The 16,134-nt window shown below is 37.4% G+C and overlaps 1 protein-coding gene across 1 annotated transcript in view; it reads left to right on the forward strand.

Annotated features, from left to right (window-relative positions):
- The window catches only part of CDH2 (cadherin 2), a 120,702-nt gene that overhangs the window by 40,355 nt on the left and 64,213 nt on the right, over positions 1 to 16,134 (forward strand). The window lies entirely within an intron of this gene.

A 16,134-nucleotide genomic window follows, 5' to 3' on the forward strand; every position in this document is an offset into this window, starting at 1 on the left:
CCTTTAAGCAGCAAACATCAGAGGTCACGTGTCAGAAAACTCTTCAGGATATACTGACTAGCTGTAACTAATTTGGAGGATGTGCCATATCTGAGGGGTGTATTCTTAAATGCAGTTAAAAAATGCGGAGAGAAATCTTGTAATATAATGGTCTTTAGATAAAATGGAAGGCTATCATAAGCACAGTAACATTTTTATAGAATAGGACTCATCCTGGAAATTAAATTTGAAGTTGTGATGCATGCAGGGTTCACAGTGAGCTAACAAAATCAGAACACTGTTCTCACCTTAAAATGTATACATTCTGGATTCCTGGATTCTGGATACATTCTGTGTCTGTAAAAATGGCATTGTATTTCCTAGTGTATTGTTTGTCAATGAGATCTACATCAAATAGACATATTTTACAAGTTTAACTGTGTTCCCTCTAATTGCTAGCCTTTCATTTTCAGTTTGGAACCTAAGGTCCAACTGCATTTTTCCTTTAATCCAGTCTCTAAAAAAAAAAAAAAAAAAAAAAGCAGATTCATCCAAGCCTTTATTTGTGTAACTCTGGTTCTGGAAAGTTTGTCTAGCAATACTGGTGCAGCTTTATTATTCATAGGTAGTCACTACTTAATGCAATGGCTTACTCCTCTAATTGGTCAAACCACCCCCTCACTCTTCAAAAATAATTGTACTTACCCTCTCATAGATGTATTGGCTTTTTGTGTTGGGATCACACTTTATAATCAATGCATTTCTTTTTTCAGGAGAGCATCTTTCTAGAAAGGAAGCTATGCTCTCATAGACAAAAAAGGAAAGGCATTATCTCCTTCAACCCTATGAAGTATGTTACATTTGTGTTTTTTTACTGTTCTTTTTTTCCCCCTGTGCTAATTAAATAGCTTTTCTTATTGCCAAATATTTTTGATAAACTTATTTTTGCATTTCCCGCTCAGTTCAGAAAATGCGAGAACCACAGACCCGTTCAAAGACTACATGCGATTTTGCCATCTTTGCTCTTCTTGAAGATCGGTGTTGCTAACCTTGAACCTCGGCAGACACTTCCTCCTTGATCCTGTGGAGTTGTTTACAGTTTTCCCAAGGCCTAAAAGATACTTTTTTTTAAAAAGAAACCTTTCTGCTGTGATAGTTGTACTAAACTGGTATCAGCTCAAAAAAAAAAAAAAAAAAAAAAAAAGGAAACAAAGGATCTTATACATAGAATTACATGAACAATTTGAAGCTGTTACTCTTTGACTGTACCATTGGTCAATGCTCTGTCCAGGAATCAACTGTTCCCAAAAATAATGTGAAGGGTGGTTTGTTGAGTAATTACAGAAGCAATTTTAAAATACTTTCTTTGGTTTCTTCCTTGAACTTTTTCTTGAAGGGAGGCTTCTTTCTGTCATTAGTTCTGTGTTGGGCTGGTTGATGTGTGCATGAATATAGAGGTCCAGTAATCCTGCTGTTTTGCCTTTAGCTGTTCAGCACTGTCTCTGGAAAGTGGGTCTTAAAACAGTTTTATGAATGCTTTTTAGAGTGATGATGCAACAAAACAAAACAAAACAAAAAAAAAAAGAGCTAAGATTTAGTAGATCGTTTTCAATGCCTGAAAAAGGGATATGCTGCTTTTTTTTTTTTTTTTTTCTCACCCCATCATCTACGGCAAGGTGTTTGTTCCTGGAGCATGTCAGAATGTTACCTTCAGGGTTTTTTTTGAGGAAGTAATCAGGGTTTTTTTGTTTGTTTGTTTTGTATTCCAAGATTTGTTTTTCTTGCTTTGGAAGGATTCACTGTAGGCTTTTTTGCTTTGCTATTCCTTTGTGTGGTTTTTATTTAAAAAAAAAAAAAAAATCCTCGATTTAATATCATCTCTTGTTTGTCCAGCAATAGTACTCTAAATCCATGTTTTATAATTCCAGACATACCAGCCAAAGCCCATATGTGAAAACAGTAAAACTGCAAAGAAGAAAACAAATTCTGCAGGTGAATGACATAGACTGTCCATTGTCACGTATCTTGCAAAAAGCCAAGAACTGTTCCTACTCCAAAAGCTGTTTAGAAAGAGATGGTACAGAGTATAAGAAAACAAGAGTCGGGGGAAAAAGGGTCTCTTTTTATAACCACTGCAATGTGATTGTTGAGTTTTCTTTTTTCCTTTCTGTTTTAACAATTTCCATGTGGTGGAGTTTTGTGTTTGTTTGTTTTTTTTTTTTTTTTTTAATGCAACTGCATAGCAAGTGATTCTTATTCAAGACTTACCCTGATACTCTGCTTCCATTTCCCTTATCTAACCAGCCTGGTGTTCTCGCCGTACCCTCATGGGTTATGCTGCCTTACAGAATTCCTCTTCCTCCCTACTCTGTGTCCTTCAAATATTTTGCAGATTATTATCACGACTCCCTCATTTGTTGCTTAGGCGAGATACACAATATGTTTAGCTCTTTAATCTTCCAGTATGAATTGCTCTTGCCAGGCTCCTTCTTACTTGCTTAACTTCCTTTGGTTTATCTTTATTCTCTCTCCTTTTTTTTTTTTTTTTTTTTTTTTCCCAAGCTTGGAAAAACAAAGGCTCTGGAGGACAAGTAAGAGGAGATAGAGTGGATGGAGATTTTATCACTAGTTATGCTGTCTCTAGGCATCTTGGATGATGCGATCACAAACAGTGTATGCCATATGCCTTTTCTCTTGTAGGTCATTAGAGGAGGAAAGGCATCTCGAGTACAATTACATTGGCTTAGATGGGAGCATCAGTGTCAAGCAGAAAGATGCAATGAATGTAAGGTGTTTGTGGATGAAGGAAAAATAATTTAAAAGAAGTATAGCATCTAACCATGCTGTGGTTATGAGAGGACTTAGGTTTGTAGTCCTTTTCAGTTTTATTTCCTTGCCCTGGTTACCCTGTATGTTTGAATGGTGTTTTTTAAACAAAAATCAAGGAGCAATTGACAGGAAGGATGGACTTGTTATGAATGTAAATGGTAACAGCTCTTATTCTAGTGAGAACTAGTAGAATTTTTATAGCAAGATACAGAAAAAATGCACGACTTATTGCCAGACATTTTATGTCAGACAATTAAAGTTGTTTAGGAAAGTTAGGTATCTGAAACAGGATCAGAAAGCAGATCAGTCTGGGGAATTGTCCCATCTGGCAGCTGTCTGTAAGAGAAAACTGCAAGCAAGAATGATCTTTTCTTTCCCCAAAATAATGAATGCTTTTCCAGATTTAACAGCAGCCTTTTAAGAAATATGTGTTTGAGTTTCATTGCCCCACTGGGTGAAAATAAGCACCAGTGAGGAAAGACCAATCTCCAAAATTGTCCTAGCTTCAGACTGAAGGAAATAAAAGAAAGGATCATTACCCTCCAGTGTTATCAAATAGGTAAAATCCCTCAATATCAAATTGTTTTCTGGCATAGCAGACTTATTGCTAAATATCTTATAAAAAGAGTAAATTTGTTGCTTGAGTAAAGCAACAAATTTCATAGGATTTAAAATGCATTGGGCAACTGTGACTTACTTGCCTGTAGCAGACGTCCAGCTGCTTTGTGACTGTTCTAGATCTCTCTGTTAATGAAGAGAGCTATTTAATTACTGTGGTTTAAGTCTGTTAATTGTAGATCTTTGAAGGTGTACTAAAGAAAAGCCGTTCTGCTATCAGTAGGCCTGAGATTGTTAGATGGAAACCACAGAATCATAGAATATCCCAAGTTGGAAGGGACCCGCAAGGATTACAGAGTCCAGCTTCTACTTGTGTAGGATGTACCCGTCCAGTGGAAAATGATGTAGACGTCAACAAAAAAGATAGAAGTTTCCCACAACCACATGCTGCTGTTATATTTCTAGCTCTTTTTGGTTTTGCTGATGAGAGATTATGGCTTTGCCTATTTTTTTTTTCCCTTTGGAAACGTGTTTTTGGATAGTAAAAACAGTCAGCATTCTGGGTACTCTTTATGAATTTTAGCTTCCTTCCTGAAATTACTGCCCTCTTCCAAATTCTGTGCTTCCTTTCTTTTAACTTGAAAGAGGTATTTGAGAACGTATAATCATTGACAAGTACAAGTGGGTGGTGTAATACTTTACAAGCCTATTGGCAGTATGGTTTTAAGCGTTGTGTTCATCATTAAAGCATTGATGTTTTTAGTATAAATCAACAGATACCACAGTCTTTATCTGAGATATTTTTCCCTACACTTGGGGAAAAACTGCTGAAGCATCAAATGCTGGAGATTTATTTCAATAATCCTTATAGATATGGTTCAACAAAAACTATTCAGGGTAGCAAAGACTTATTCACAGGCACATGCATTTTCTGTACATGGAGAATATTTCATATACAGCTCATTTGCCATGTTTTGGCATCATCCAGCTTGAGTATTTTCTTCTGGAAGTCATCAACATTTCATTGACTACTGCATGTAAAACAGAATGATCCATTACAGCAAGAAGCTGACTGGTTAGATTCAAAATTATTTTGGTCATAAACCTTGGCTACTGTATGTAATGTATGTGTCCATACACAAAACACTTGATACTTAGGGAAATAATTTATATACTGGGGAAAAGAAAACTGACAAGTGCTGGACCACATAAATCAGTACAGTTTCTCTGAAAGTTTGTAGTTAAATTTACCTTGAGTGTTTTCAAAACTATAGTTCTTATTTTCTACAAAGGAGGTGGTGTTATATATGGGGAACTGGAGAGCTGAAGAGGTAGAAACCCCCAGAGCAGAAGTCTTAGACTTTTATCTGCATTTTGAAGACCAAATTCTTGTCTACTTTACAGCAAGACAAATTCACTCAGCTAATGAAATCAGCATGCTGAGTTACTTGAAAAAAAAAAAAAAAAAAGACGACCAACAACAGCTTTTAGCAGAGGAGTTTTGTAAATAGTTTATTACATTCTCTCGCTTTTCACTTTCATGCTGGCAGAAGTCGTGATTGATTATAGTCATAATTTTTTTCTTGGGGAGACTAAGGTGAGGGGGAACTTAGGAAATAAACACCAGACAGAGCAATGTATTACACAGTGTATTTCTCAGCCTCAGCCATATGCAATATTACTGCCCTAGTTGTCTCTTCAGCACATACCAGTACTGCATTATGCTAGGTCACATGAGGAATTTCAGCTATTGTGATGAAGCTATGGTTAATTGTGACCCAGGATTTATACTGTGGTCTTCAGTGCTGTGAAAATGTTATTCATGGGAGTACTGCACTTGTTGAGAAGTGTGTCCTGGAATGTGAATTCTGCTCTGAGTTGAATAATACATTGCCTTTCTGAAAACCCGTTTTGCATGTCTCTGTTCGCATAATTATTCATAAATGAAAAGAGAGCGAAAAGACAGCCCTTCAATTCACCATGTCCCAAGGTGCTGAAATAATGTATTTTTTAAATGCCTTTATACAGTGTGTATTTCAGACTTTTACCATTTTTAAGTTGGAGCCCCATCCAAAGAAGAGGAGGTTGGATGGCTCAGTGGTTGTCATTATGACCTTATAAAAGCCTGAGATGAATGTCTTAAAAGCAATATGTGGGGCTCATGTTGGCAAAAAGTCTGTGCTTATTTATTTATTTTTTTTTAAGTGCAGCTGTGATGGCAAACTACTTTTGATGTGTATTTATTCCTGTTTACCTCTCAGTTCAAGGATAGTTAATGTTTTAAAGTTGGCTCCAGCTATGGGTATTGCCTCTTTATTATATGACTGCGTAAAGAGCTACAAGATATTCTCTGGCTGTTTATAGGAAGAGGGTGGTTTTACTTGTTTCCAGAAATGGGAAAAATGCATAAGGCATAGAGTTTTTGCTCTCCAACACATTTGCACCTTCTCTGCTGAAACTGCATTATGTAAATATGTAAATATAAACTCCCAGTACCACCCGAAAAGAGGGGAGAAAAAAAAAAAAAGGGAAAAAAACAGCCATTTGTTAAACACGTAATTTAATATACTTGAAATGACTTGTGTTTCCTAAACAGAAGCCTTGTAAAGACAAGTGCTAGAAGCATAACTCAGGCTTGCAGCTATGGGCATTAAGAGTGTGAGAAATGACATGGACATTTCCACTGCAAATCCTGTCCTTCTGTAGTGCCAAAGCAGTAGGGATGAATGTCTTGTGCTGGTGTCAAATGTTGTTTCTGCGAGCCTGGCATCAGCACAGCTGCATGGGTGCACAAACACAAACCAAAAGAAAAACCCAAGTGACTGTTTTCAGTGGGCCCTATGTACAGATGGGGTCCAAAGCTGGTTTTCACCGGTCTGAGTTTTGTCACCGTTGTCCTTGCTTGTCCATACAGGAGTAGGAACAAAAGGGCTTTTATCTTAGGGCCAGGAAATATTTTCACCAAACAAGGTGAAAGCACTACCTGAGAATCTGGTGTTTGGAAGAGCCAGAAAAAGGGGCTTCCCGCTGGGAGAAATGGATAAATAAAACAAGACACAGCGTGCACGCATGGGCACATATACTAATACAGCCGAAGTGCTCTGGTGGTCTTTATCCTTGTCTTGAAATTACATTTCCTGTAGATTTGCTAGCTTGGTTTGACAGGCTGTTAAATGGATGACTGCATTGCCACATAAATTAAATAATTTGAGAGTTAAATTGTAGAAATGAATCCTGTCTGGAGTCTTTGTCTAGCATTAAAATTTCATTGAGCACCACTGCTAAATTTTAGGAGTAAATTCTTATTATACCCACTTAAACTTTTATCTGCATGTGGAAGCAACGTTTTACATTTGCTTTTCATAGTGGAGGAGAAGGCAAGAAGATCTCTGAGCTAAAACACCACATGGTGCACCAGTCCGAGCTTCGCACAGCAACACAATCCATTGATATGTTGTCGGCCAAACAAGGTTTTCTTCATAATTAAGTTTCTTCGCACAGTGTTAAACAAATTGTTGAAATAGAAGAGTTAGGAAACAATGCAGGTAGGACGAATGCCAAATAAACAAAATTGGATATTATTAAAGTCCCATGAAAATAGTGAAGTAGAAAATTACATATTCAGGGAAAGATTCAGGAAATTTGTGAGGCACCTTGCATTGTGCTTTGTGGCTAGAAACACTTCATATGCTATTTTAAAAATAACTCTTACAGGCAATTCTGCTGTAAGACCTTCTGCAAAAATGCAGTACGTATCAGTCTGAACCTTATGCCATTAGCAAACGAAGTGGTCTCAGCAGCAGATTGCCAGTTCAGTGCTTTAGTTGTGTGCTCATCTGGATTACTGGGGGAAAATGATTATGGAAATAATTTTTCGTGTTTGGTGTATGCTTTTATTAGCAATTGCCCTCCCCCTTGTCTTTTTATCTGCCCCGTACTCCTCCAGTGAAAATGCATTTTACATGCAAATGATGATAATCAACCTTTGCAAATCCATTTGACTCAGTTCAAAGGAATAGAACTGGACTGATTGTCATGATACTCCGGTCTTGATTTCTTTTTTTTTTTTTTTTTTTTTTTTTGTGGGCGTCTGTTTTGTATGAAGAAAAATAATATCTGGGGAAAATTGAAAACTACGTCTCTTTCTGTGCTTGCATTTAAAGAGGCTACAGTAATTTTGCTAAGAATTTCCATGTTTGATTAACTGATTCTTTAAATGATTGAGAACTCTGGCTTCTGAAAGCAATTCCACTTACGAATTCATTTCATTACCAGTATTGTTATGAAGATAAGTTTTAATATAGTGTGATGCACTTAAATTGTTTTCTTTATATGGTAAATTTTTTGAAAACGACATTTAATAAGTCATTAACATAGACGACTAGTACATTAACAAAATGAATGCTTGACAAATAGAATTTTTAAATGTATATTGTTTTTTCTTTTCACATAATTGTAACATTGAAAGTTCTCTTAGTGTAATTCAGCTTTAGCAAATGGTGCTTTTAATCAATTGATAAATAGTAACTTCTTTGTTCTATTATGCAATTAAAGTATTTTAACAAGCAACTAGATTATTAGCTTTAATATGCATCAGTTATTTTGGCCTGTACAAGGTAAGGTATGGGGGGGAAGCCTTGTAGTGCTTATTTAATATATTCACTCTGCTGTTAACAAAGCAAGCTGAAAGTTTATAGGCTAAGTCATGTCTCATTCATAGTATAAAAGCTATCATGTTATGTCGCAAGCACAAGTTTGCCTAAATATAATGGTGTAGGAGTGGGAAGGTAAATCAGAACAGCTGAAAACCAAAGGCTGTGTCTATTTAAGCTGTCTGTGCCCCATGAAATTTCTGGAGAGGGTGGGTTTTAAGTTAGAGCTAACAGTATGTATGGAAAAGCAGGTTGTTGCAGTAAGGTGATCGTACCCAGAGAAAAGTAAATTTCTGAGTACTTCCATACTAACATGATTTTAGTGTTAATAAATTTAGTCTGAGATTTTATTGTGCTGTCACAGCTTGGTACATTGTCAACTACAGATAAAAATGAGTAGGTGGTTGTGTAACTATTTACATGTAACTTGACATCAGGGATGATAGTTTAATATAAAGGAAGGTGTTCTACTTAAAATTAGTTTAAAAAAATAATTTGTATATCGCATGTTACAAGTAACGCACAATTATTTTAATGCAGAATTACTTTAAAAAGTAGTTTTGTATTTCGTAACCCACAAAAAAAGCCTTCTGATAGAGAAAGCCTATCTTTGTAGCTTTCTTTAGAATGAAATGGGGAAGCTCAAGCCTACAAAGCAGCATAGGAGATGGGATGCCCATGCACCAAAGATTTGTGCAGGTGGAAGGCTCTGTTTGGCTGCCCATGCTCCAGAGCTCTGCTCCTTCCCCTGGGCATGGAAGAGACGAGCTTTATAAGGCTGTGGTTTGCTGGTGGACCTCATCCTGCTGAGGGTGTTTTTTGTCTTCCTGCTTACAGTAGCGTATTGGTATGCGTGTGATACATGCACCATCACAACTGTCTATGTAACTGAAAACAGTGATGGAAATACAGTGGTTCAGGAAAAGAACCTAGGCTGGCTTTTCAGATGGTGAGTCAGTATCTTAAAACATTCTGCACATTTGTTTCATGTTATTGTGGTTAGATTCACTAGGTAAGCAGGTTTTCTCTTTCCTTGGATGGCCAGCACAGCTCCTTTCCTTCTGTGCGTGGTTTTCTTCCCACTCCACTTTGTTTCTTTGACAAGCTTGATTTAACCTCATTACATCTTGGTGGCTCATAGAAGAACTGCTTTTATCGTGCTCTACTTTACACGGATGCACAGCCCTTTGTGTCCTTCCCTCCCAACTTTCATCCTGCCTTTTGTCCCTCTTGCATGGAAATCGATCCCTCCTGAGGAGTGCCGGTGCCATTTCAAAGGTGGCGGGAGGACAAAATCTACAGATCCTGGGAGGACGAGAGGCTGTCTCAACATGGCTGCTCAGCTGAAATATTAAAGCTGGTGGCAAGTCACTTTGGGAGCACAGTCTTAAGACTTCTTCACTGCGAATAACCTCCAGCCCTCCGACTGTATGCAAAGCAAGGGAGCCTGAATAAGAGCATTGTGTTACAGGAACTTAACGTGGAGCAGGACTAAAAAGCCCGGTTTCGCTGGTTATTTTGGACATTTCACATTCAAGCCATGTCTGGAAGAAAGAAGCTCATTATGACTCAGTTCCGTTAATTAGACGTAAATTACTGTCTTTAGTGCCCTAGCACAAAAGAAGGTAATGGGAGTTCTGCAGGACCAGAGGATGCAGAAATTCTAATGAGCTGAGAGCATGGGCTAGGAAGGGTGGGAGCACAAGGCCCCATTGAACCTCCCTGGTTCACACTGGAGACTGCGTGTGCAAGAACCGAAGTCGGAATAATCCCTTTTTAACCTCCCATATTCGTTACGTGTAATTACCAAGATGATCGGTGCGACTGCCTTTAAATGGTGTGATGAACAGACACGGTTCGTCCAACAAAGACTTACTTTATCTAGCACAGGAAGCTTTAAGCAATCATTTAAAAAATAAAATAATAAAAAGGCCTTTAATTCTTAAAAGCTCAAAGGGAGAACCAAAAATATTTCCTGACTTCTCATGGTCCTAGGAAAGCCCTGGGCTTCTCATAGTAATTTGCATGTCTTTGTCATGTATATGGATGAAATATGTCTATTATGTATCATCCAGCATACATTATCCTTAAAATTCTGTTTTAGATGCATTTAGAAGCAGAAGTGTAAAAGCTTTAAAGAAATAAATGAGTATGCCTGTATCTCTGTTCAAGAAAGGGGAATAATTTCAGTTTAAGCAAGCAATCCTTGCATTAAATGCTGTTAGTTTTTCCATTGCTTGCAAAATTAATCATGTATAAAATGTATGACTTAAAAGATGCTTTAATGTACTAAAAAGGATTTGAAAAAAAAAACATTTTGCAGTTTTGCTTGTTGGCTACAACCCCCCCTCAAAAATAAAAAAAAAAAAGGATTTTTTCACCTTACTATTAACATGGAAATGTTTCTTGTCTGCCTTAATAATGGATAACAATAACCACAGTCTTCCTTCTTCTCCAGGATTTTGTCAAATGGTAGCTCTAACAAGCCTCTATCTTGTGCACTAAACAGTCTTTGTAGGTTTGTCCCACTCTTTTCTGATGGATTCAGAAATAATGCATTAGTGTAATGTCTAAATCATCAAAGGCAAGACAACGGAATAGTCGTTCTTGAGAGACTGAAAGAAATGGGAGTATTTAAAGTAGCTTTTGATTTGTTTTTGAACATTAGTATCTGCTGAGCAAAAGCTGGTTGTAGAGAAGTAATAAGAAATGATATACCCATAGAAGATGGACGTGGTTAATATTTGTTTGTTGCTGTCTTATCTGTTTGACCATTCACCTGAATGCTTTTCAGGGCCAAATAGAAAATACTTTTCTACCATCTAAACAATTTCTCCAATAATAGTTTTTTTTTGTTTTGTTTTTAAGGTAGTGAAGTGATTATATAACCAGGCTGGATGTCCATATAGAAACTGGGATTTGTGGTCTTGCCTCCTCACTTTTAGATGTTGTCTGTTCAGCAAAAAGCCATTGAAGTGTGAATGAAGGAACAGAACAGCAGGCTGCCCAGCACCACTGAAAAGCCACTGAAATGGGGGAGGTACCAGGCGGCCAGAGAAGGGCTTGCAAGTGAATATGAGTGGCATTGTAAAGGTTCAAGGCTTTCTTGAAGGGGGAGGTGATGCGTGTGAAGCACAGGGTGTAAAAACTTATGGAATGGTAGGTTTGGGCAACCTACAAGTAATCTAATATATAGTACTTAAATAAAAAGGCTCGCAGTTGGATTATCACTGTTTGAAATGCAGGAAACCTAAAAACATAAAATATGGTATTTCTGCAGAGACTGTTATTAAAGCAGAAGTATCATGTCCTCCATTCATAAGAATTACTGCTGTATTTATTTTTAATTACTACTCATTTTCTAACCCTTAAGGTACCATTTGAAGTAATAACCTAAAATAGACAGAAATAGTTTCACAAACTTTTGTACTCAAGGGGCAAGTCACACCACAGGCACCTAACTTGTCTCCTAGGCATTTTCACTACTGGAAGTGTTAAAGTTTACTCTTAAAACAGCTGTCTTGTGTTTATGCTGTTGTATAACTGTAAAATCTTGTTCTGAATTGTCTTAAAAAAAAAAAAAAAAAACCACCGTGATTTCTTTGAACAGAGTGAATTCTTTTGTTCTTATCTCAAACTATTTGGTTTGTAAATCCCCTTTTCAGCCTCTTCAGTTACTTCAGCAAGTTGGTAGGGAAACTTTGCACTCTTTACTGTAACATCTTAATCATTAAATGTGGTTACTGTAAATCATCGTTGCAGTGGTCCTTTGTTAGAGGCAGAAAGTTTGTCCCCCTAGGTGGAAGGGCACAATGGTTACCACTAAAGGTCGTTCCTAAATGCTGAAGGAATAGTGGATATTTATGTTCCTATCAGTATTTGTATCTTTACTATTTCATATATCCAAATTGCAATAATGCTTTGCACAGATACAAAGCACAGATTTTTCTCTCACTGCAATATTGCCAACTGAGACTAATTTTATACATGTAATTGATGCAATTCTTGTATTATGCAGGTCAGAATTCTGCACAGATTCTTTCTGGTCAATCAATTTACCATGCAGGGCATTTAGTGAAATGCTTATTAGATAAGAACTCTTATAAATTGTTTTAGAAGCAAATCCTGACGCAGATCTAGGAGCCTCACTGCATCAGCTTGTATCCTGCAAGTCCCACCTTCTGTATCATCTGATACTAATTTACTTAACTAGCCTTGTGTTTTATGCACTTCAGTTATGCCTGTTGCATATTCCAGTGCCCTGGCATGTGTTTCTCATCCTTGTTTTAATCAGTGGAGGAATGACTTTTGAAGAGGTTGAGTCAAAGTTATTAAAAACGTGAATAGAATTAATATGAAAGGATTCAGAAATACATGTTTTCTTTCATTATCTTTAAGCACAAGTAGCAGGGAAGTCTCTCTCATATAACTTGGGCAGACCTCCTAAGCTTAGGGCATCTTCTGCAGTTAGTGGTTCGTTAAAAACAAGTACATGATCTCTTCTGCCAGCTTGTCCAAAGGGCTCAGCTTCCAGCTTTTTTTCTTCATCTTTCTGCCTGCATGCGTCTCTTGCCCTGAATTCCATAAATTTTCAAAGGGAATAAAGCCTAGAGAAAGAAGTATCTTTCTTTAAGGCTGACTTTGAATATATACGGGGCTTCTAGCAGTGCCAAATGGTGTATCTTTATTAGCTGGTATTGAACAGCTAGTTCTCCTTTTAAACCTTGATAGGCCCTGATTGGGAAGTATCTTTGTTATAGTCCAAACCATGCTTTGGTTGACTGCTTTGGCATTTTGAGGGAAATGACATGTTTTCACTAACTTCCATAGATACTCAAGGTATTACCAAAGCAGAGTGAGGAAATGCATCCAAAGGTTCAGACAATTAGAAAATAGTTTATTGCATCTTTTTCACATCATACTTGATTACTTGATTCCTCTCATCACTTGATTAGTTGATTTTCTCTCTGTACTCATTTCTTTGTTTACTGAGGGAGTGGGGGTGCTAAATATTTTAGCAGTGTAGTTTATAGGTTACAGAAAGAGAAAGAAAAGGTAAAGCAGCCAGATGTCTGCCTCTGTGCGAGGCTGTACAAGTTTCAGCACCAGTTTGTGGGGTGCTTTTATGGGAAGGGGAGCAAGAACTGGTGGCAGAAGGTGCTGCCATCTGTTGAGAATGAGGTAAGTAGCACAGTTAAAATAGCAGGGCAATATTCCTAGATAGGCAATGAAGCTAAATACATCACAGGATAAATGCAATGAGAACCTAGTAAGGTATATTTTTATCCGACTCATTACTCAAGAATTGCTTTGTGAGATCCCTTTTCCAGCGTTAGTTCCTTCCTGCCTCTAACTGGCACATCTTCACATATATTAGGCCTTATGCCCTTGTTTTGCAATCCTCCGCTATTATTTCTATTGCTGTTTCATACTTAGCTCATCACAGTGTTCTTCAATAGCCTATTAAAGCTTCCCTCCGGATTCTTCCTGCTCAGTTGGGTACCGTTCAACAATTTATGGGAAGCTTTTTGTTTGTGCCCATGAACTGCAACACAAACTAGAGAAGTCATTGCTCCTTGTCAACTGGCAATGCTAATCGCAACCCACATTGGGTGTATCATTAAGGCTATTTGGGATCTGGTGGCAGGAGCCTGTGCCAGGTCAGCTGGTACTCATTCAGGATCAGGGTTTGTGTGTGAGTGAGTCCCTGAGGGGCAAGTACATAGAAATCTAGCTGTAGTTCGCTAGAAGGGTTATATCAAACCAGAGACTTCTGAAGCACCCATCACCCTTAGACAGTAGCTCTAATCCGGACTATTTACCTGTAGGCAGTCTCAACATCAGAACTGTAAACAAATTTTTCATTAATTTTTCCCTGTGGATATCTGTATGTATAAACTGCTTCTGATCTGTACTGACTCACTCTCTCCTTGTCAGAAATGCTGCCTAAAAACAGGCTGTTGTTTTAGACCACATAACCTTATTAAGAACAAGTCTGTTTCAGTGTGAGGTTATCATAAAAAAATAATACGTATATTTTTTTCCTCCTTGCCGATGGCTGTTTTCTGACTTTGTGGAAATACTTGTGTAGATGAATTAGACCATTTTAAAAGACATATATAGCATTAGTGGGGTCTGGGGTTTTCTTGTGACTTGAATTGGTTTCTTTTGTCTGGAGTAGCCAATGTATTCATTCATTTGGTGGATCACCCCAAAGTGCTTTCATGGCTTGAATGTGCCCTGCCACAACTCACTTCAGGCAGTTTTGCAAGTCTGTTTTTGTTCAGTGCAAGCACTCCAGATACATTAAAGAAGTGATGTTAGCTAGGGAATGAGTTCCTGGAACATCCAGAACCACTTGATCTTTGATCCTGGTTTGCCGTTAGTTTCCATTGTAGCCCTGGGCGAATCTTTTGACTTTGTACAGTTGTCATTCCTTAGCTGCAAAGTAGGAATACGTGCCCACCTGAGAATAACACTGGAAGGATTTTAAAACAACCAAAAAAGGGTTTATGTGACCCAAAATTTGTCATTTTTTAAATGATGTGAGTTGGCCTAATTCAAGATAATTCTTTATACAAAACTTGTCCTTCATTGTTAGACATCTGGTGTCAGTCATCTGGGCTTCTGTAGTCTCTAGTGGAGGGGGAGTTATTTTTAGATGGCAGTTTGTCCAGCCTGTCTTAACCCTTTAGGAAAGCAATTTGTCTTTCAGTTGAATACAGAAAGTGGTCAGATGATTAGGCATTTGGGCTCACCACAGCTGGTTGAAATGAATTTTCAACCATTTCAAATGAATTTTCAAACCATTTTCAGCTATTCAATGTCATCTTTAAAATATTTACATTTATTTATAAAACTTGAGCAGAGGATCAGGTAAAAGATAATGTCAGATATTTTCTGGAAGCCTGTATCTCTGGAGGATCAACAGAGGAAAGAAGCCTTTCCACAAATACTACAACATCAACAGTGTCCCCATATCAAGAATTTAATATACTGTTCCTTTAGGGCTGGGATAAATATCTCTCAGTGTCCTAAGGCATTGGTATGCATCGATACATATTTACTGCTGTGTGCATTTAGAGCATGTGTATATATACAGACAATGCAAATGTCCTAAGATGTAGAATAACCAATTCTTTAACATTGAGTACATTCTGTATTCTTCTGTATCCCCAAATACCAAGTCTCAATCTTGTTAGATGTAACTTGTTATTCTGAAAATGTTTGTTAATGATGTATTCTCTCATATATCTAATACTCGTCTTTGGAAAAAGGCCAAAGGAAGCATTTTTTTAATGGAAACAGGTTATTAGAAAAAGTTTCAATTCATTGTTGTTTTTTTTATAATTCCATTCCGCTCTCAAAATAGAAATGGAGTCTTTAATATCAATTACAGAGACTGTCTTTGAAAACCAAAGTTTTTTAGCTGTGCTATTAGCAGTCTTTGACTGTTTGACAGAGAATTTCTCATGGTGGAATTTGACTGCTTTGGAATAAATGCAGAAATAACCTACATATTTTGAAGTCTTAAATGTTGAAATTATTTTGAAAGTAAGATTCCTGTCCATCAGAAACTTGAATGACTCTTCTGTGAGAGCTGAAGTGGTTCTTTTTAACAGCTTCGCAGGCAACCATCTCTCTTCTATGTGAAGTATACTTACCTGTATCCTTAGCTGAAAAGAAGCTTGTCAAGTTTGATATTATGAATATTGCATGGGGGGGGCGGGGGGGGAGAACACACTTAATTATTAATCTATAGTTTATTTGATAATACTGAGTTTAAACACTGATTTATCCCTACTACATGATCCACACACCTATAATTTAAAAGCATGTGATACTTTCTGTTGATTGTAGAACTAGCATTCCTGTTGCTTCTGCTTAGCAAGCTGTTATGCACACAGTCATAGTGTCTGTGATATTTATTATACGCCAGCATTCCTATTTTGCTTTTCTCCCTCCGTACATATTTTCTGTATGCTAGAGCTTAGCGTCTACATTCCCTCCTGTGCAGCAAGACTCTGTGAGTGTTGTTGGGGGTAGAGCAGAGCTGACAGTATATAATTCTAGCAAACTTCACTCTGCTTCTGTGGCACAATCCCGCAGCAGGAAT

The sequence above is a fragment of the Aythya fuligula genome, chromosome 2 (genome assembly GCF_009819795.1).
Source record: "Aythya fuligula isolate bAytFul2 chromosome 2, bAytFul2.pri, whole genome shotgun sequence".
NCBI lineage: Eukaryota > Metazoa > Chordata > Aves > Anseriformes > Anatidae > Aythya > Aythya fuligula.